The sequence below is a fragment of the Triticum urartu genome, chromosome 3A, assembly GCF_056163025.1.
Source record: "Triticum urartu cultivar PI428250 chromosome 3A, HENAU_Tu73, whole genome shotgun sequence".
Classification (NCBI taxonomy): Eukaryota; Viridiplantae; Streptophyta; class Magnoliopsida; order Poales; family Poaceae; genus Triticum; species Triticum urartu.
Genome location: NC_141875.1, coordinates 665,494,494 through 665,518,483, shown reverse-complemented (window position 1 = coordinate 665,518,483; position 23,990 = coordinate 665,494,494). Strand labels below are relative to the sequence as shown.

The 23,990-nt window shown below is 45.5% G+C and overlaps 1 pseudogene; it reads right to left on the bottom strand.

Annotated features, from left to right (window-relative positions):
• Window positions 1-349: 349 nt before the first annotated feature.
• LOC125547143 (uncharacterized) lies at window positions 350-23,990 on the bottom strand (annotated as a pseudogene).

Below are 23,990 nucleotides of genomic sequence, written 5' to 3'. Positions count from 1 at the left end.
ATCATGATGTTTTTTTCATATTCCTGCCGGAAAAGCAATGTGCTTAACCCAGATGCTACAGATGTTACATTATTTCACAGAGACCATGTGAGAATAGATTTATATGACAACATCAGACTTCATATATCATCATTAGTTCCATACATATAGATCAACAAAGTACACTACAAGGCTACAATGGTACCATCCACAAAAGGACCTTCCAACTACAACAATACTAGCAAAATACGCCGGCTTGCAACTACCACCAGATGTTAGTTCTCATTCCTAAACCATACTGGATACACAAGTCCACAAAAGAGCGTATGAAGACCACCTACAGTCTGATGTTATCATATTGTTTGAGCAATCAGTTTCCGCCATGGTTGGCTGCTGCGTCAACGATCTGATCACCGACATTCCCAGTGGTGTCGTTCTCCTTTCTCGACTCCATGACATCATTGTTGCCATCAACCGCTTGTGAGCCGGCTTGAGACGAGTTATTTGTCCCCTGAATCAAGCCCAAGTAACCAAATTGTTATTTAATCTGATTTAGAACAATAAAAACACAATACTTTGTTGGATAATAAGTGGAGACAACAGAACAAAATAATTTCCATTTATTGATTAATGCTTGGCACCAAGAATGGATTTTCTTTTCATTTACATGTCCAGGCTACTTTGAAGTTCCAAATATCTTGATATAAAACATGAAAAAAAAATTGGGCATAACAGCTAAAGAATCTTATGAGAGTAGACAAGCTCATAGATGCAAACAGCCAAATATCTTGATATAAAACATGAAAAAAAATCTCATATGCAACATAATGTTGATATTGCAGCTACATCAGCGTAGACAGGTCAGAAGGAATGCACAAATTCAAGTTGAGTAGTGGACATCACACATTCATCCATATGATATAGATAACTTCAAGTTTCTCATACACTTACTTCTGGTTGCGAAACAGCTCCATGGCTTAGTATATGTAGTATATGCGCTGGCAACTCTTTTCCTATCTCCTTGAAAAGTGCCTGCAAAAGGAAGAAATGTTACTCGAGTTGATAATTGAGAAGTTGAGATCCATTGGTTTAGAATTTGGGCGTTAATTTGTACATACAGTTATGAGCTGCCCATGCATATCTACTTTCTGCTGTAGCATCTCCTTAGCACGCCTGAGTTCTGCATTTTCTTCATTAGCACGCCTTTGCAATCTATCTTTTAGAGGGAGGTACCGCAAAACTTTACGTGGGATTTTCTTTTGGCCTTCCTCGTAACGAGATGTGCCACAAAAGTCACACTTCTCTTTATGTTTGTTATCTTTGTAATACAACATGCAATTATTTTTGCACACATCTATTTTGACATATGGCATCCCAAGACCTTCTAAGAGTTTCTTGGATTGGTAGAAGTCTTCGGACAAATTAGATTCAGGAGGCAAAAGTTCATGGATTATTTTTAAGGTATCATCAAAATGTGCAATGGACATGTTGTATTGTGATTTCATAGCCAGCAAACGAGCTACAGCAGAAAGACGTGAGTGTTTTGTGTTCTCATGTACCAATTCATCGGCACTACTGACCATCCTATAAAAAGCCTTGGCAGAGGAGGTTGGCTCCTCAGTAACCGGTGGAAGATGGCTACCACCTAAGTCAACCAACATATTGTCCATTCGATCAGTTTCATTACAGCCCTCTTGATGTACTAAAGGGACAGATCCATCAGCAGCAGCTACAAAACTCTCACCATGTTCTGTCCAGGTTTTGTAATTTGGCTTATACCCATGTTTATACAAGTGTTTCTCTACAATGTGCCTTTCTTGCGGAAAATAATTCCGACATTTGGCGCATGGACACTTAATTTTACCACCTTCAGCTACGGAAGAGAAGGCCCGGTCTATAAATCGTGCAGTTTCTTCAAGCCATATATTAGAAGGGACTTGACCAAACACCCATCCACTATACATCCAATCACGGTTCTCCATTATTTAACCAAGAACTCATACTGAAATAAAATTCACAGAAATAGGGCTATTTCAGAAAAATAATAGCATACTAAAGGGCAACAGCACAAATAACAATTCACAAAAAGACAATTGTTTCAGACATAAATTTAAGAGCTCAAAGCTATAACTTACCAATATACTTGTTCAAGCTGGGAAATTACGGCGTCGAAAAGGGTGGCCAGCCAACTCCCCTAGCTGTTCACTGATGTTTCTAGAATATGAAAAGATAAGATTATTCTAGGATTTATAGATCTTAAATTCACTTTAAATAAATAAATAAATAGCAGGTAGGTGTCACGGAAGCTACAACCTAGAAAAAATGAACAGTTAGATGGTCATGTACATAAGCTACATGCTAGCTGTTCACTGATGTTGCTACAGAAGCTCCAACTTACGTCTAAGAACAACCAAAACTAATCTGTCCAAATCAACTTGCACACCAAAGAACTGTACATGGTCATGTACAACTAGTTTTGCGTTGGAACCCATAAAAATTGGTGTTTGAACTTATCCAAATCAACCGTATACTAATCAGATGTGCCTAAATTAGTTCCAACGAAGCTTGTACGCTACACAAGAAATAGAGCAAACAAATCGTAGATCTAGGAAAAGAAGGTAATATATTACCAGAGATATGGAGAATGGGGACTTGTGAGGCAGCGAGTAGAGGAGTACAGGTAGCCGGAGGTGAAGACGTGTAAATCTGAATGGGGGGACAAGTACGGGAGCTTGGTGGGGGGCAGATGCTGGTGCTCCGGCGGGTGGCGAGGCAGAGACCGGCACTACGCAAGTGGTGAGGAAGATGCAGGCGGAAGGACGGCCTTCCGCAGGGAGGGGAGGCAGCCGCGACGGTAGATGGGAGGATGGTGTAGCTGCTGCCACGGCGGTGGACCTGCGGATGGTGTGGCGGCGGCGGCAGTGGACCGGAGGATGGTGTGGCGGCGGTGGTGGTGGACCGGAGGGTGGTGTGGCGGCGGCAGCGGTGGACCAGAGGATGGTGTGGCGGCGGCTCCGGCTGTGGACCGGACGATGGTGGCGGCGGCGGTGAAGCGCAGGACTGGATTGGGGATCGAGAGGATTCTGGAGACTACGACTGAATTGGGGATGGAGGTTGTACGTGTTTGCCCTCTCCTTTTGTATTGGGCCTAACTCTGTGAGCCCAAACACACAGGAAAATAGACAAAAGGGTGGGCCTCTCCGAAAAAATGCGCGCGCAATAAAAATCCAATGGCGCGAAGCGGCAGCCCGCGGGCGCGAAGGGCCGAATGCGATTCCTGTGGGCAGCGACGCACAGGGATATACTTTTCCTGTGCGCCTGCTCAGAACCTACAGGAATATGGTAAAAAAACCTGTCGGTCAGTGTCTGGCCCACAGTAAAATGACATTTTTCTGGGAGTCTACGCGGGGCCGACGGGAATATATGTTGGCTCACAGGCTTAATCACGATTCTGGTAGTGTCGCCCCATTTTATATATAAAGCGACCAACCAAGAAAATCCGAAACAAACACCACCACACCACAACGCACACACCCAAGGGTACCACAGATCAGCAACATCAACCACAAGCAAGCAAAGGATGAGCAATAAGAACCACTACAGGAATGATAGAGCCCTCCACAATAAACTAGCCACCGCGAGGACCCAAGCTGGCCGTCGGCGCACATGAGCTCCAAGACGATGCGTTCGGGAAGAGTACGACTCCGGAGCGCTACAGGGAATTCTCCCTGGCACTTGATTCACCTCCGTACAGGGGGCGACGAGTCACGAGAAACCTGCCATACCACCACCACGTAATGCTGAACCCCGGCCACCCACACGACCAGGGTTGCCAGTCCGCACCTGAGCCACAAGAAACGCCCACGAATATCGCAGCTTCCACCACAGAGCCGTCGCCCTGCATCCTGACACCCCATCGGCCATCGAAAGGGATGGGCCTCCACCAATCGGCAAACCCCTACTGAGCCGAAGCCGACAACGGCCGGCATGCCTCCGCAGCACCAAACCTTGGACTGGAGGCAATAGGTCGGGGAAAGGGAGAGCCCCCCTGCCTACCTCCCCCTATGTTGCCCCCTACAACACCCATCCACGGCCGCTAGAGCAGGAGCGCGAGGAGCCCGCCCAGACCGTCCGTCCGACGAGGAGGGCGCCGGAACGGCCGAGATCCACCCAGGAGACGACCAGAGTGGGTGCCGCGCCGGTTCACACCAAAACGAGCATGGAGGCACCATCTTCCGCGCGACACGCCCGCAGTAGAGGCATCCAAGCCCGCCGGCAAGGCACCACGCACCGCCGGCCCGCCAGATCTGGCCGAGCCAAAACCGAGCCGCCACCGCAGCCACGGACGCGAGACCACACTATAAATTTTAAATCTTTCATGATGCTAGGCTGCTAGCCGGAAAAAGACACAATATGGGTCTATGTTGTAGAAAAATTTTAAATCAAAACTTGAAACATTGCGTGAGGTACAAAAATAACAAATTCAACACTGTAGCGAGATATAGCTCCCGTGTCCGAAGGATTTCTTCTCTCGCTACAGTATTAGGCCAGGTCGGCACTGTAGTGTCATTTTCTATGTTTTTACTGTTTTGTAATGGTTTCTTTCTATATTTAAATTTTCTTCGTTTTTCAGTTCGATGCGCCAGGATTTGTGATGTCAAGATTTTCAAGTTCGATGCGCCAGGATTTGTGATGTCAAGATTTTCAAGTTCGATGCATAGTATAGCTGCTACGTTTTTTTTACGGGTAAATAACTTTATTCCTCATATAGTGGTAAGATCATGTACAACGAGATGAGAAATAAAGTCCAGTACGGGGCCATCCCAGTACCCAGACGAGCTATTACAGAGGGAGTTTTTCGCAAGCATATCAGCAACACCATTTGCTTCACGGAAGCAATGAACCACATCGAGTTTTGTTAGTTCTGCCTCAAGCGCCTTAAATTCTGTGATAGTTGCTGCATCCGGGCCCAAGTACTCTCCTTGGTTGATAGCTTCAATGGCATTCAGACCAATAATCCTAGACGTACAGGCATTCAGACTATCGGACTCAATAATCACTGAGCTACATCCATGTTTGGCAGCCAGGTACAACCCATTCCTGATCGCAGCAATTTCTGCTGATTCCACACTCTGTACATGCGGTATAAGCCATGATGCTGCACCTATGAACTCGCCATGATCGTCTCTAGCTGCTAAGTTTATTCTTGTCTCAATCACCATCCTATTAAACGAACCATCAACTAAAGCGATTGCCGGCACATAGAGGAAATACATGAGTGTCAGTTAATAGCTACGGGGCACATTGCTGATATAGTTGTATCAGTTATGTTTCTCACTCGCATTAATGCGGCATGTCAGAAGTGTAGAAGTGCATGCTCTAGCCAATGCAACCAAAAGACCAATCTGATGGAAGAGACTAGGCATCACATTATACGTCAACACTCCCCCTCACGTGTGGCTCCCTCAGGCCTAAACATGGACCGAAAGTGGACTGCAATTTAATTGCGCCAGTCGGGTCTTGAACTCAAGACCTCTTGGCTCTGATACCATGTAGAAGTGCATGCTCTAGCCAATGCAATCAAAAGACCGATCTGATGGAAGAGACTAGGCATCACATTATACGTCAACAAGAAGAACAAACCAAAAATCTGGTTAAAGAAAGATTTAAAGCACATCATGATGGCACATGGCAGTAATACCTAGCATGAATCTGGAAGTCTTTTTTACACAACGATCTTCCGGCTAGCATGTCTCTCTCCCTCTGTTGTTCTTGTTCCTTGTCTTTAACCCCTGAGCCTGATGCAGCCACTCCATGGTCCTCCTGGGCATCCACTAGTCTGAAAAATATACATGGTGAATTATGGACAGAGCACCCAGATAAACAAATTGAGAAAAATTGAGAAGTAAGAGCAGCTGCTAATTCACCTCCCGATTTGGATGACTCGCTGGTCAAGAAAAACTGCGACAGCATATCCCTCACCTGACAGCATCCTCTTTTGCTAACTGGCGCACTTGACTATGCTAATTCCAATTCTCAGCATCAGAGCTTGGCATGGTTGTGTCATCCTCAATATCTATGACTATGTTGTGCAACATGAGCAGGCAGAGTTTGTTACAGAGTGTCCGGGTTGACCTGCCACCATGCCTTCTTGTTGCCAGCGCATTCAGCAGGCAGGTTCTAGCTGCGGAGTGTCCCCTACCGACCTCTGCCTTCGAATTTGTAACATCTTCTTCCTGCTAAGATGTGGGTAGTCTGGGGAGAAGAGGGAATCATGCATCACCAATTATGTATTCCCCGACTCCTGATCCATCTAATGCTACCTTCTCACACTCCTTGAAGATTTCAGAATCTTGCAAAAGTTATGCATATTGTGGATCTTGTCAAACATGGATTTGATTTATCATTTTCGCTGGAGTTTGGCAAGCTAGTGGCGCCTTACCTGCTCGGACACAGCATCAATGAACCTCTCAGTTACCAACAAGACTGTTGACTCATTCACACTAACAGAGGATCTTAAGGTCTTCGATGGCCCATTAGAGTACAACCTTCTCAGAGCAACGACAACTTGATATTCTGAAGACAGCACCCTCCCACCAAAAAGGTGCAGCTGTTCATATATATCTTCCAGTGACGGCACCTTCACCGAACTGTAGATCTAGCTCAAGGTTACTTTTTTGTCATTTTGAAGACAGACTCAAATCTTTATCTGTCCTCACAAGAAGATAAGCCTCCTGCATAAGAAAATCGAAAAGTGGTTATACAATCCATAGGTTGGAACACAAAGTTAAAATAGTGAGATCCAACAATAACATATGAAGGGGAAGTAGGTAGCAAGTGAGAACAACAGAAACTTCACAAATGACATTACTAGCAAGTCATATTCAAATCGGAAAACAAGCTATTTATTTTCTCCAGACAAATTGGAAAAAAAACTATTACAAATCGATGAAAACAAGCTATTTATTTTCTTCAGAGAAAAAGCTAGTAGTACATCTATGTTAGACATTACTAGCAATTCATATTCAAAAAGAATGATCATGCAGGGAATATATTAAACTCCAACATGCCGATGAAAGGTAGAAAACAAAGAGAACAGTTCAAATAACCAGAAAATAAAACAAAAAAATACGCGAGCAATGTTAAATTACCTCTGGACATGAACTTCCTGAAAGAGTGGCTGATATTTGTTTCCAAGTTGTAGGGGTCAGATGAGTACAAGACATACCCTTTTCTTGGATTATCTCCTTCATGTGCGAACTAGCGGAACGTCTTGCCTTGCTCAGGCCGACGGGTACGTGTTAAATAGATGGGGCGCACCTCCCATAACAGTGCATACATACGGTTTGGATTACAATATTGGAGATCAAGAAAGGAGATAGAGATAAGAGGTTACATGAGATAAACATAAGACTCTAACAACCTAACTATCTCAACTATCTCCTATGAGATGCGCCGGTCACATAACGTAACATGTTGCATGTTTAACACCATCCCTTAATCACAACTGCATTAGGTTGAGATTATACTTGAAGTTTTCAAAGCTCTTGACAGGCAATGCCTTTGTGAAACCATCTGCAATTTGGTCACGGGAATGAACAAAACGAATGTCAAGTTGCTTCTGAGCAAATCTTTCTCTGACAAAATGAAAATCTATCTCAATGTGTTTAGTCCTAGCATGAAACACTATATTGGCTGAGAGATAAGTAACATCAAGGTTATCACACCACAGACAAGGAGCTTGTTTACTCTTTATACCAAGTTCCTTTAACATGGACTGAACCCATATGATTTCAACTATGGCATTTGCGAGAGCCTTGTATTCTGCCTCAGTACTGGATTTGGAGATTGTGGCTTGTTTGCGAGCACACCATGATATCAAGTTGGGTCCAAAGAAAATAGCAAAGCCACCAGTGGATCGTTTATCATCAAGACAGCCTGCCCAATCAGAATCAGAGAAGGCACTGACAAGTGTAGAAGATGATTTGCTGAAATTAAGACCCATGCTTAATGTGTTTTTGACATATCGAACTATCCTTTTTGCAGTAGTTAAATGGACAGTCGTAGGTGCATGAAGGAACTGACATACTTTGTTGACAGCAAAAGAAATATCAGGCCTGGTAAGAGTGAGGTATTGAAGAGCTCCTACTAGGCTCTTGTATTTTATGTTGTCCTCTTGAGTCAAGAGAGTTCCTTGCGTGAGAGATAATTTTTCCGAGCTTGATAGTGGAGTAGGTGTAGGTTTACAACCTTGCAAACCAGCTTTTCTTATCAAGTCAACTGCATACTTTTCTTGATAGAGATGAAGTCCATCCTAGTGCTTCTTTACTTCAATCCCAAGAAAATAATGCAAGTCTCCAAGATCCTTCAAGTCAAAATCTGCACTCAAATCTTTCAACAGTCCAGTGATGGCTTCATCAAATGAGCTTGTTACAATAATATCATCAATGTATATGAGGACAAATATGCATGTATTGGACTTGTTGTAGATGAACAGAGAGGTGTCAGACATTGAAGGAACAAAACCAAGTGTTTTCATTTTGTGACAGAGACGGGAATACCATGCTCTTGGTACCTGTTTCAAGCCATAGAGTGCTTTGTCCAATTTGCAGACATAAGAGGGTGCACTTTTACTTATAAACCCAGGAGGTTGTTTCATATATACCTCCTCTTCTAGAACATCATGAAGAAATGCGTTCTCTACATCAAGTTGCCTGATACTCCATCCCCTGGAAACAGCAACAGACAAAACAGACAAAACAATGCATTCTCTACATCAAGCAGCTTTAACAACCGGACTAAACGTGTCCTCATAGTCTATGACATACCGTTGTTTAAAACCCTTTGCAACGAGCCTAGCTTTATAGCGATCAATGGTTCCATCAGATTTCCTTTTGATTCTGAATACCCACTTGCAATTAACTAAAATTTTACCTTGCTATGGGGGAACTAAATGTCAGGTTTTATTTTTCTTGAGTGCCATGTATTCTTCATTCATTGCATTCTTCCACTTTTCATCACCAAGTGCTTCCTCGAGTGAATGTGGTTCACCGGGTTCACCTGTCGAACAAACCATACCATATTTGGTTATGTGCTTATAGTTAATAGGATGTATTACCCCATGTTGTAGTCGTGTACGTCGTGATGGTGCAGCAGCAGGATCACCAACCACAGAGAATCCTGGGGCAGGAACTCCTGTAGCAGAATCTGCTCCTACCGGATCTTCTGTGACAATTTGGTCGTGTCCAGCTTCTCCAGTCGGCGCAGAGGATCCCGGGGCCTCATCATTGGCTGAGGATGGCGCATCCACCTTGAAGTGGACGCCGGTCGGGCGCATGGACGCGCGTGTGTGCGTGCTGGAGTCCGCGCCGGATCCCGGATCAGACCTGGCCCCGTGCCAGGTGGGCGAACGGAGTCGCGTCGCTTGTACACGAGCGGCTGGTCGCGGAACCACGCGCCGTCCTGACGAGCCGCGTGCTGCCACGTGCCGGACGCGGATTGGCGCGGAGGAGGACTTGGGCCGCCTCCACTGGAAGGACGACGCGTGTCGCGCTCTGGGCTGGAGACAGCGACACGGTCGGCGGGCGCTGTTGCTGGCGTGTCTGCCGCGCCTGCCGATGCTGATCCCGAGGAGGATCGACTGGGCTGCTGCTGCGGGGCTGATCCTGAGGAGGATTTGTCTCCCAGAACCGGACACATGGAATATAGGTCTGCCGGCGCATTTTTTTTCACTGATTTCTGCATCGTTTTCGTTGTTTTCTCCTGTAGCATCGTCAGAAAACACATGCACACCATTGGTAGCGGAATTAGTCAACAATTGATCATCATAATTCGGACCCCCTTGATCAATACGGGTGAGATGAGTGGGTAGAAGAAGAATTTCTTCTCGAAGGCGAGCGCTGGCATTTGGATGTAGAGTGGCAAATGGAAACTTTGTTTCATCAAAAACAACGTCACGAGATATATAAACGCGACCAGTGGATATATCTAAGCACTTGACACCTTTGTGTTGAGGGCTATACCCTAGAAAGACACACTGTTTTGAGCGTAGCATGAGTTTGTGTTTGTTGTATGGGTGAAGATTGGGCCAACAAGCACATCCAAACACACAAAGAGATTTGTAGTCTGGTTTTGTGTGAAGAAGTCTTTCTACCGGAGTTTCATTGTTGATGACTTAACTAGGGAGCATATTGATGATATGAAAAGCGGTGAGAAAAGTCTCATCCCAAAACTTGAGAGGCATGGAGGCCCCTTCTAAGAGGGCTAGCCCAACCTCAACTATGTGCCTGTGCTTTGGTTCAGCAGAGTCATTATGTTGATGAGCATGAGAGCATGAAACATGGTGTGATATGCCAAGTGTTTGGAAGGAGTTTAGTTTTTCATACCCCCCCCAGTCTGATTGAACTGCAATAATTTTGCTAGCAAATTTTCGTTAAACCAAGGCTTGGAAGTTTTGGAAAACTTGGAAGACATCGGATCTCTTTTTGAGGAGGTAAATCCATACAAATTTGCTATAGTCATTTATGAAGCTTACATAATACTTGTGTCTATCAATAGAAGTAGGGCCAGGACCCCACACATCAGAAAAAAATTAATTGAAGTGGTTTGGTAGAAACACTAGTAGATATTGGGTATGGTAATTGATGACTTTTGGCACATTGACAGGAATCACAAATAGTTTCGACATTTCGCTCACCAACAAATGGGAGTTTATTTTTCCTAAGTAATCTTTCAACTAAAGAAAAAGCAGCATGCCCTAATCGATCGTGCCACCATGTTGACGAGACTTTGACAACACCATTGGCTTTTTTATTGAGTCTCCTAAGCTCCGGAATCAACGGGTAAAGCCCTCGAACACATCTACCTAGATAGAGAACCTTCTTCGTTGCCTGGTCCTTAATCAAAAAGAAGTATGGATGAAATTCGAGGACAACATGATTATCAAGGGCAATTCTATGAACAGAGAGAAGACTTTTAGCGGCACTAGGGGCATGCAAGATTTTCTTAAGATGAATTGGATGATGAGGGGTACGAAAAATAGAATGACCAATGTGACAAATCTGCATACCTTATCCACTTGCCGTGTGGATGTGATCTTTGCCACGGTACTTCTCCTTCATCGTGACCATCTCAAGATCATTGGTTATGTGATTAGTGGCACCACTATCAACATACCAATTTGTGTCGACGCTGTATGATCCATCAGTCGCGGCGACCACCTTTTCTTCATCTTGGGAGTCATCGTGATCTTCATCGTAATGATACCAGCAGTCCTTCGCGGTGTGCCCTAGCTTACCACAAATTTGGCAGTGGGGCGTCTCTGAGCGGGCCCGATTTGGGCCACCACCACAGCGACCGCGGGATGCACCGAAGCGGCCGTTGGAGTTGCCGCTGCCACCGTTGCCACCACCACCGCCACCAGACCTCCCCTTGTCGCAGGAAGAGCCACGGCCACGTGAGCCACCACCACGGCCGCGGACCGCGACGTTGGCAGAGGAGCGGAAACCGCCGCCCGAGTGGTTGAACTGAGCCATGCGCTGATCGAAGTTGCTGAGCATGGCGTAGAGATCGTCGAGGGAGACCGGCGTGACGCGGGCGTCGAGGGCGGTGTTGGGAATATGCCCTAGAGGCAATAATAGAAGTGTTATTATTATATTTCCTTGTTCATGATAATTGTCTTTATTCATGCTATAATTGTGTTATCCGGAAATCGTAATACATGTGTGAATAACAGACACCAACATGTCCCTAGTAAGCCTCTAGTTGACTAGCTTGTTGATCAACAGATAGTCATGGTTTCCTGACTATGGACATTGGATGTCATTGATAACGAGATCACATCATTAGGAGAATGATGTGATGGACAAGACCCAATCCTAAACATAGCACAAGATCGTATAGTTCGTTTGCTAGAGTTTTCCAATGTCAAGTATCCTTTCCTTAGACCATGAGATCGTGTAACTCCCAGATACCGTAGGAGTGCTTTGGGTGTGCCAAACGTCACAACGTAACTGGGTGACTATAAAGGTATACTATGGGTATCTCTGAAAGTGTCTGTTGGGTTGACACGGATCAAGACTGGGATTTGTCACTCCGTATGACGGAGAGGTATCACTGGGCCCACTCGGTAATGCATCATCATAATGAGCTCAAAGTGACCAAGTGTCTGGTCACGGGATCATGCATTACGGTACGAGTAAAGTGACTTGCCGGTAACGAGATTGAACGAGGTATTGGGATACCGACGATCGAATCTCGGGCAAGTAACATATCGATTGACAAAGGGAATTGCATACGGGGTTGCTTGAATCTTCGACATCGTGGTTCATCCGATGAGATCATCGTGGAGCATGTGGGAGCCAACATGGGTATCCAGATCCCGCTGTTGGTTACTGACCGGAGAGCCGTCTCGGTCATGTCTGCCTGTCTCCCGAACCCGTAGGGTCTACACACTTAAGGTTCCGTGACGCTAGGGTTGTAGGGATATGTATATGCAGTAACCCGAATGTTGTTCGGAGTCCCGGATGAGATCCCGGACGTCACGAGGAGTTCCAGAATGGTCCGGAGGTAAAGATTTATATATGGGAAGTCCTGTTTCGGCCGTCGGGACAAGTTTCGGGGTCATCGGTATTGTACCGGGACCACCGAAAGGGCCCCGGGGGTCCACCGGGTGGGGCCACCTGTCCCGGGGGGCCACATGGGCTGTAGGGGGTGCGCCTTGGCCTACATGGGACAAGGGCACCAGCCCCAAGAGGCCCATGCGCCTAGGGTTTCAAAGGGGAAGAGTCCTAGGAGGGGAAGGCACCTCCTAGGTGCCTTAGGGGGGAGGGAAACCTCCCTTGGCCGCCGCCCCCTAGGAGATTGGATCTCCTAGGCCGGCGCCCCCCCCCCTTGGCCCTCCTATATATAAGGGGGGAAGGAGGGCTTTTTGATCCACGCCTTTGGTTGCCTCCTTCTCCCTCTCCAACACCTCCTCCTCCTCCATAGTTTTTAGCGAAGCCCTGCCGGAGTACTGCAGCTCCATCACCACCACGCCGTCGTGCTGCTGCTGGAGCCATCTTCCTCAACCTCTCCTCTCCCCTTGCTAGATCAAGAATAAGGAGATGTTACGCTGACCGTACGTGTGTTGAACGCGGAGGTGTCGTCCGTTCGGTGCTAGGATCTCCGGTGATTTGGATCACGTCGTGTTCGACTACATCATCCCCGTTCTTTGAACGCTTCCGCTCGCGATCTACAAAGGTATGTAGATGCATCCGATCACTCGTTGCTAGATGAACTCATAGATGGATCTTGGTGAAACCGTAAGAAAAATTTTGTTTTCTGCAACGTTCCCCAACAGTGGCATCATGAGCTAGGTCTATGCGTAGTTCTTCTTGCGCGAGTAGAACACAATTTGTTGTGGGCGTAGATTTGTCAACTTTCTTGCCGCTACTAGTCTTATCTTGCTTCGGCGGTATTGTGGGATGAAGCGGCCCGGACCAACCTTACACGTACGCTTACGTGAGACCGGTTCCACCGACTAACATGCACTAGTTGCATAAGGTGGCTGGCGGGTGTCTGTCTCTCCCACTTTAGTTGGAGCGGATTCGATGAAAAGGGTCCTTATGAAGGGTAAATAGAAGTTGACAAATCACATTGTGGCTTTCACGTAGGTAAGAAAACATTCTTGCTAGAACCCTGATTCAGCCACGTAAAACTTGCAACAACAATTAGAGGACGTCTAACTTGTTTTTGCAGCAAGTGCTTTGTGATATGATATGGCCAAAGTTGTGATGAATGATGAATGATCTATATGTGATGTATGAGATGTTCATGCTATTGTAATAGGAATCACGACTTGCATGTCGATGAGTATGACAACCGGCAGGAGCCATAGGAGTTGTCTTTATTTTTTATATGACCTGCGTGTCATTGAGAAACGCCATGTAAATTACTTTACTTTATTGCTAAACGCGTTAGCCATAGTAGTAGAAGTAATAGTTGGCGAGCAACTTCATGGAGACACGATGATGGAGATCATGATGATGGAGATCATGGTGTCAAGCCGGTGACAAGATGATCATGTAGCCCCAAGATGGAGATCAAAGGAGCTATGTGATATTGGCCATATCATGTCACGTTTATTATTTGATTGCATGTGATGTTTATCATGTTTTTGCATCTTGTTTACTTTGAACGACGGTAGTAAATAAGATGATCCCTCATAATAATTTCAAGAAGTGTTCCCCCTAACTGTGCACCGTTGCGACAGTTCGTTGTTTCGAAGCACCACGTGATGATCGGGTGTGATAGATTCTAACGTTCATATACAACGGGTGTAAGACAGATTTACACATGCAAACACTTAGGTTGACTTGACGAGCCTAGCATGTACAGACATGGCCTCGGAACAAAGAAGACCGAAAGGTCGAGCATGAGTCGTATAGAAGATACGATCAACATGAAGATGTTCACCGACGTTGACTAGTCCGTCTCACGTGATGATCGGACACGGCCTAGTTGACTCGGATCATGTTATACTTAGATGACTAGAAGAGGGATGTCTATCTAAGTGGGAGTTCATTGAATAATTTGATTAGATGAACTTAATTATCATGAACTTAGTCTAAAATATTTACAATATGTCTTGTAGATCAAATGGCCAACGTAGTCCTCAACTTCAATGCGTTCCTAGAGAAAACCAAGCTGAAAGATGATGGCAGAAACTATACAGACTGGGTCCGGAACCTGAGGATCATCCTCATAGCTGCCAAGAAAGATTATGTCCTACAAGCATCGCTGGGTGACGCACCTGTTCTCCCTGCAGAACAAGACGTTATGAACGCTTGGCAGGCACATACCGATGACTACTCCCTCGTTCAGTGCGGCATGCTTTACAGTTTAGAGCCGGGGCTCCAAAAGCGTTTTGAGAGACACGGAGCATATGAGATGTTCGAAGAGCTGAAAATGGTTTTCCAAGCTCATGCCCGGGTCGAGAGATATGAAGTCTCCGACAAATTCTTCAGCTGTAAGATGGAGGAAAATAGTTCTGTCAGTGAGCACATACTCACTATGTCTGGGTTACATAACCGCTTGACTCAGCTGGGAGTTAATCTCCCGGATGATGCGGTCATTGACAGAATCCTCCAGTCGCTTCCACCAAGCTACAAGAGCTTTGTGATGAACTTCAATATGCAGGGGATGGAAAAGACCACTCCTGAAGTATTTGCTATGCTGAAATCAGCAGAGGTAGAAGTCAAGAAGGAACATCAAGTGTTGATGGTCAATAAAACCACTAAGTTCAAGAAGGGCAAGGGTAAAAAGAACTTCAAGAAGGACGGAAAGGTAGTTGCCGCGCCCAGCAAGCAAGCTGCCGGGAAGAAGCCAAAGAATGGACCCAAGCCCGAGACTGAGTGCTTTTATTGCAAGGGAAGTGGTCACTGGAAGCGGAATTGCCCCAAATACTTAGCGGACAAGAAGGCCGGCAAAACAAAAGGTATATGTGATATACATGTAATTGATGTGTACCTTACCAGTACTCGTAGTAGCTCTTGGGTATTTGATACCGGTGCAGTTGCTCACATTTGTAACTCAAAGCAGGAGCTGCGGAATAAGCGGAGACTGGCGAAGGACGAGGTGACGATGCGCGTCGGGAATGGTTCCAAGGTCGATGTGATCGCCGTCGGCACGCTGCCTCTTCATTTACCTACGGGATTAGTTTTAAACCTCAATAATTGTTATTTAGTGCCAGCTTTGAGCATGAACATTGTATCGGGATCTCGTTTAATTCGAGATGGCTACTCATTTAAATCCGAGAATAATGGTTGTTCTATTTATATGAGAGATATGTTTTATGGTCATGCTCCTATGGTGAATGGTTTATTCTTAATGAATCTCGAGCGTAATGCTACACATGTTCATAGTGTGAATACCAAAAGATGTAAGGTTGATAATGATAGTACCACATACTTGTGGCACTGCCGCCTTGGTCACATAGGTGTCAAACGCATGAAGAAGCTCCATGCAGATGGACTTTTAGAGTCTCTTGATTATGAATCATTTGACACGTGCGAACCATGCCTCATGGGTAAAATGACCAAGACTCCGTTCTCAGGAACAATGGAGCGAGCAACCAACTTATTGGAAATCATACATACTGATGTGTGCGGTCCAATGAGTGTTGAGGATCGCGGTGGCTATCGTTATGTTCTCACCCTCACTGATGACTTGAGTAGATATGGGTATGTCTACTTAATGAAACACAAGTCTGAGACCTTTGAAAAGTTCAAGGAATTTCAGAGTGAGGTTGAGAATCAACGTGACAGGAAAATCAAGTTTCTACGATCAGATCGTGGAGGAGAATACTTGAGTCACGAATATGGCACACACTTAAGAAAATGTGGAATAGTTTCACAACTCACGCCGCCTGGAACACCTCAGTGTAATGGTGTGTCCGAACGTCGTAATCGCACTCTATTAGATATGGTACGATCTATGATGTCTCTTACCGATTTACCGCTATCTTTTTGGGGCTATGCTTTAGAGACTGCCACATTCACTTTAAATAGGGCTCCGTCGAAATCCGTTGAGACGACACCGTATGAATTATGGTTTGGGAAGAAACCTAAGCTGTCGTTTCTAAAAGTTTGGGGATGCGATGCTTATGTCAAGAAACTTCAACCTGAAAAGCTCGAACCCAAGTCGGAAAAATGTGTCTTCATAGGATACCCTAAAGAAACAATTGGGTATACCTTCTACCTCAGATCCGAAGGCAAGATCTTTGTTGCCAAGAATGGATCCTTTCTAGAGAAAGAGTTTCTCTCGAAAGAAGTAAGTGGGAGGAAAGTAGAACTTGATGAGGTATTACCTCTTGAACCGGAAAATGGCGCAACTCAAGAAAATGTTCCTGAGGTGCCTGCACCGACTAGAGAGGAAGTTAATGATAATGATCAAGATACTTCTGATCAAGCTTCTACTGAAATTCGAAGGTCCACAAGGACACGTTCCGCACCAGAGTGGTACGGCAATCCTGTCTTGGAAATCATGTTGTTAGAAAACGGTGAACCTTCGAACTATGAAGAAGCGATGGCGGGCCCGGATTCCTACAAATGGATAGAAGCCATGAAATCCGAGATAGGATCCATGTATGAAAACGAAGTATGGACTTTGACTGACTTGCCCGTTGAACGGCGAGCCATAGAAAATAAATGGATCTTTAAGAAGAAGACAGACGCGGATGGTAATGTGACCATCTATAAAGCTCGGCTTGTCGCTAAGGGTTATCGACAAGTTCAAGGGGTTGACTACGATGAGACTTTCTCACCGGTAGCAAAGCTAAAGTCCGTCCGAATCATGTTAGCAATTGCCGCATTCTACGATTATGAGATATGGCAAATGGACGTCAAAACGGCATTCCTTAATGGTTTCCTTAAGGAAGAATTGTATATGATGCAGCCGGAAGGTTTTGTCGATCCTAAGAATGCTGACAAGGTGTGCAAGCTCCAACGCTCGATTTATGAGCTGGTGCAAGCATCTCGGAGTTGGAACATTCGCTTTGATGAGATGATCAAAGCGTTTGGGTTTACGCAGACTTATGGAGAAGCCTGCGTTTACAAGAAAGTGAGTGGGAGCTCTGTAGCATTTCTCATACTATATGTAGATGACATACTTTTGATGGGAAATGATATAGAACTCTTGGACAGCATTAAGGCCTACTTGAATAAGAGTTTTTCAATGAAGGACCTTGGAGAAGCTGCTTATATATTAGGCATCAAAATCTATAGAGATAGATCGAGATGCCTCATAGGTCTTTCACAAAGCACATACCTTGATAAGATATTGAAGAAGTTCAATATGGATCAGTCTAAGAAGGGGTTCTTGCCTGTGTTACAAGGTGTGAAATTGAGCTCTGCTCAATGTCCGACCACGGCAGAAGATATAGAAGAGATGAGTGTCATCCCCTATGCCTCAGCCATAGGTTCTATTATGTATGCCATGCTGTGTACCAGACCTGATGTAAACCTTGCCGTAAGTTTGGTAGGAAGGTACCAAAGTAATCCCGGCAAGGAACACTGGACAGCGGTCAAGAATATCCTGAAGTACCTGAAAAGGACTAAGGAAATGTTTCTCGTTTATGGAGGTGACGAAGAGCTCGTCGTAAAGGGTTACGTCGACGCTAGCTTCGACACAGATCTGGATGACTCTAAGTCACAAACCGGATACGTGTATATTTTGAATGGTGGGGCAGTAAGCTGGTGCAGTTGCAAGCAGAGCGTCGTGGCGGGATCTACATGTGAAGCGGAGTACATGGCAGCCTCGGAGGCAGCACATGAAGCAATTTGGGTGAAGGAGTTCATCACCGACCTAGGAGTCATACCCAATGCATCGGGGCCAATCAAACTCTTCTGTGACAACACTGGAGCTATTGCACTTGCCAAGGAGCCCAGGTTTCATAAGAAGACAAGGCACATCAAGCGTCGCTTCAACTCCATTCGTGAAAATGTTCAAGATGGAGACATAGATATTTGTAAAGTACATACGGACCTGAATGTTCCAGATCCGTTGACTAAACCTCTCCCTAGAGCAAAACATGATCAACACCAGAATTCCATGGGTGTTCGATTCATCACAATGTAACTAGATTATTGACTCTAGTGCAAGTGGGAGACTGTTGGAAATATGCCCTAGAGGCAATAATAAAAGCGTTATTATTATATTTCCTTGTTCATGATAATTGTCTTTATTCATGCTATAATTGTGTTATCCGGAAATCGTAATACATGTGTGAATAACAGACACCAACATGTCCCTAGTAAGCCTCTAGTTGACTAGCTTGTTGATCAACAGATAGTCATGGTTTCCTGACTATGGACATTGGATGTCATTGATAACGAGATCACATCATTAGGAGAATGATGTGATGGACAAGACCCAATCCTAAACATAGCACAAGATCGTATAGTTCGTTTGCTAGAGTTTTCCAATGTCAAGTATCCTTTCCTTAGACCATGAGATCGTGTAACTCCCAGATACCGTAGGAGTGCTTTGGGTGTGCCAAACGTCACAACGTAACTGGGTGACTATAAAGGTATACTACGGGTATCTCCGAAAGTGTCTGTTGGGTTGACACGGATCAAGACTGGGATTTGTCACTCCGTATGACGGAGAGGTATCACTGGGCCCACTCGGTAATGCATCATCATAATGAGCTCAAAGTGACCAAGTGTCTGGTCACGGGATCATGCATTACGGTACGAGTAAAGTGACTTGCCGGTAACGAGATTGAACGAGGTATTGGGATACCGACGATCGAATCTCGGGCAAGTAACATATCGATTGACAAAGGGAATTGCATACGGGGTTGCTTGAATCTTCGACATCGTGGTTCATCCGATGAGATCATCGTGGAGCATGTGGGAGCCAACATGGGTATCCAGATCCCGCTGTTGGTTATTGACCGGAGAGCCGTCTCGGTCATGTCTGCCTGTCTCCCGAACCCGTAGGGTCTACACACTTAAGGTTCCGTGACGCTAGGGTTGTAGGGATATGTATATGCAGTAACCCGAATGTTGTTCGGAGTCCCGGATGAGATCCCGGACGTCACGAGGAGTTCCGGAATGGTCCGGAGGTAAAGATTTATATATGGGAAGTCCTGTTTCGGCCGTCGGGACAAGTTTCGGGGTCATCGATATTGTACCGGGACCACCGAAAGGGTCCCGGGGGTCCACCGGGTGGGGCCACCTGTCCCGGGGGGCCACATGGGCTGTAGGGGGTGCGCCTTGGCCTACATGGGCCAAGGGCACCAGCCCCAAGAGGCCCATGCGCCTAGGGTTTCAAAGGGGAAGAGTCCTAGGAGGGGAAGGCACCTCCTAGGTGCCTTAGGGGGGAGGGAAACCTCCCTTGGCCGCCGCCCCCTAGGAGATTGGATCTCCTAGGCCGGCGCCCCCCCCCCCCCCCTTGGCCCTCCTATATATAAGGGGGGAAGGAGGGCTTTTTGATCCACGCCTTTGGTTGCCTCCTTCTCCCTCTCCAACACCTCCTCCTCCTCCATAGTGCTTAGCGAAGCCCTGCCGGAGTACTGCAGCTCCATCACCACCACGCCGTCGTGCTGCTGCTGGAGCCATCTTCCTCAACCTCTCCTCTCCCCTTGCTGGATCAAGAATAAGGAGACGTTACGCTGACCGTACGTGTGTTGAACGCGGAGGTGCCGTCCGTTCGGTGCTAGGATCTCCGGTGATTTGGATCACGTCGTGTTCGACTACATCATCCCCGTTCTTTGAACGCTTCCGCTCGCGATCTACAAAGGTATGTAGATGCATCCGATCACTCGTTGCTAGATGAACTCATAGATGGATCTTGGTGAAACCGTAGGAAAATTTTTGTTTTCTGCAACGTTCCCCAACAGGCGGAGACGAGGGGCTGGTAGTCGACGTCGAGCCCGTGGATGATGTAGGAGATGAGCTCGTCGTCTTGGATGGCCTTCCCCGTTAATGGGGGGCGCTCCTAGGGACAAGTAGGGTGTAGGGGTAGGCAGAGTAGGCAAAAGATACTAGGCCCTCTTGCATGTTGGTCTGACTGGCTGATTACTATTGAAAAGACAAGACGTGGGCGAAGCATGTGGCGCATCCACGCATACAATAGGTGCTGGGTCTCGGAGCTAATCCTGACATGAGTGACAGGCAGGTCACAGTAACTAGTCATACGTGAAGAGAGAAAGATGAGAAAGGAAAGAAGAGAGAGAGAGCCCGTATCACTACTGGTCTGTGTCTTCCACGCGAATGTGAGAGAAATGAAAAAATGAGGAGAGAAGGAGCAGTGCCCATGTGAGTTCATTTTCTTTATGTACGCGGTGGTGTCAGGAATCTCAAATAAACAATGCCCTATGCAGCCGCTGGGATTACTGTTCGTGTTCTTTGCAAAACGCAAGGACTAGACAGGGTGTGGTCAGATCCTGAAAGAAGCGAAAATGACGCGAACGGCGTGGATAGTGGGGTGTTCCTGCACCCGGGAGTCAAAAATCCTGTCTCATATGCCTTGACATGTTCAACATGGCTGAACTTGTCCCATTCAGGGCCAGATTGTCCCGCGGCTATGGAACCCAACAGCGTTAGGCTGAAGTATAGCTCCAAATGCATAGAGTTTATACCTCCCATGTATTCTGGGAGTGTCTCTATGTGTTCATCCTTGAGACAGCCTCTGGAGTGCAGGAACATCGTCCAGCACCTCCAACTTTGGGCAATCCAATATGGTAAGCTTCTGCGGTCTGGGGAGATTAGTGATCCTCTCCAGTTCAAGGTTTTTAGACACTCGAAGCTCAACCACTGCTGAAAATTTCTCTAGAGAGACGCGACCCTGGACACATTCTATGTATAATATTTCAAAGCCCTTGCCTGGGAGGCAAGGCCAGGAGGAAGACGCTTCAATTTGTAGTGCTTTAGCACAAGTTCCTGCAAGACAGGAAAGGCTTGCACTTGCTCCTCCCACTCCCACTCTTCCCATTTCACCATTTCTCCTAACTTCATCTTCTGCAATCTCGGAAATGCAGCCGCCATCTGGGAAGGATGATAACTGTGATGGTAGGACTGCGCGAATTCAGGCCCAACATGCTTGATGGCCGGAGCACGGAGGATCTGAATGAACTGCAAATAGGGGAGCTGGCACAAGCCATCAGGAAGCTGTGTGCAACAAGCCACGTCATTAATGAATAGAATCCTCAAGCTATTGAGGGGCACAACTGATGATGACATCATCCACCTTGGGAGCCCTCGACCAAAATATCCGTTGATGATAAGATATTCTAAATTGGGCGGAGGGCTTAGCTCACCAAAAAACATTCTTGATTTGATGTTGCTCTTCCTCAGAGATGGTATCTTCCTCTTCAATCGCCCTATTTCCCAGCAATATACTACCGCATGATAAGTCGAGGGTGGTAAGATGCAACTTCTCGCAAAGCTTTGCCTTTGCTGCAGAGGAGGAAGCAGTTACATTCTCCAATCCATGCAGTCCAATAATCTCGAGCCGAGAAAGAGGACCCATCTCTTCCAAAGTGCACCAATCACCCTTCATCTGGGCTGGGAACCCTCTTAATACCCTCAAATTTCTTAGAACACAAATCCTCTAGGTATGCCATTTATACTTGTTTCACTGAAGTTAAGATACCTTAGTTGTCCTAACTTTAAAATGCTCCGGGGAAGTTTCACAAATTGTTTGCATCCGCTAAGGCTAATGTACTGCAATAACTTCATATTTCCAATGCCATCTGGGGGACTAGATATATCAGTTTTTTCTAAAGACAAGTATCGCGGGTGCTTGAGTTCATGCAAAGATCCAACCAATGCTACAACATGTGCAGACTTTATATCTAAAGTTCGTAGACATGGAAAATTAACCATAGAAACACCAGGTTTCATATTTATGTGGCCAACTGATATTAGTGTTCTCAATGTCCTTTGTGGCCGTAAAGAACTCCAATCTAGCCCATCTGATCCTGATGCTTTGCTTTCTATAGATATCCGAAGAAACTTCTGTGCTTTAAGCTTACCAACAGAACTAGTTTCTCCACTGTGAGCTGCTAGTGCCTCATCTCTTGCCATAAACTGAGCAAACGAGCGAATAATATCATGCATGTTGCACACAACTTGACCAATGTAGCGTGAATTCGGCTCTATAAGGTTTCTTAGTATCAGTTCCTCATAGTACTTCCTTCCTAATTCTTCTAAGTCTTCTGAGGTTGCGTGAAGAAATCCTTCACTAATCCACATGCCAATGATGTCGCATTTGATAAATTAATGCAGTTTTAGGGAGAAGGGAGCAATACAGAGAACATTGTTTAATGCAAGAAGGCAAATCCTCATAGCTTAAATATACTGCATGGTTTAGCTCTTCGGGCATTTCAGATATTGACCATATAGAGTCATCCAGGACCATCTGCCACACACGGTGTGTTTTGTCTTTTTGACACAAGAGTCCTCCCATTACTTTAACAACAAGAGGCAAACCGTGACATTTTGCTACAATTTGCAACCCAATGTTCTTGAGCATATCGATTTTACGTCCATCTATCTCACTTGAGATTGTTTGTAAAAATGTTAAACCAATAATGTCCGTCAGAAGCGGTTTGCCTTACTAGAACAATAGTGGTTTATTAGTGGCTACTCTCTCCGTTCCGAATTACTTGTCTTGGATTCGTCTAGATACGGTTGTATCTAGACTTATTTTAGTGCTAGATACCTCCGTATCTAAATAAATCTAAGACAAGTAATTCGGAACGGAGGGAGTAGTATTTAGTTTAGTCAACCATAAGGTTTGAACAAAAGAAAATTAATCAAGAACCAGTCAATGTACTACCTAAACTGAATTGTCAAGTAAATGAACAGATAACTAGGGACGTTGCTGTCAACTGGGATAGCACGCGAGCGATCTAACATCAAACATACTCACTCAAACATGATGCTAAGTTTTTATTTTCATTTTAGCCATAATTCACCCTTAGTTATACTGAAGGACACAATACATATGTCCATACTCAGAAAAGAGAGTGACATTTGTTAAGCCACTACCCGACGGCGAAATGTTTCATCTATGTTTGAATTATCTTTATATATGTATTTTTGTAATTTGGACTGCTGAATAAGCATAAGTTTTGAAGGAAAACTAAAAGGGGTTGTTCATCCTAGCATCCATGATAGGAAAATCGATGAAACTTCAACATCTTCTCTCTAATTTTCAAAAAAAATGCGAAGTACACCAGATTGCTCGGTCATGATGATGAACCCAGGGTTCAGACTGTACATTGCAGACCCACGAGGTGGCTAATTAAGGTTAAAAAAAACGTGAATCCAATATCTCTATCACATGAAACAAACAATTCATAAATAACTCATTGATTCCAGACCTCGGAAGTAAAGGTCCCTTAGATGAACTTACCTCGTATTAAGCTGACCAAAACAAAAATTGGGAACTCGGAATTGGATGTGGTTGCCGCTGCATCTGCGACCGATGGCAAAAATCCACCCTGACACCTTGTGGTACAT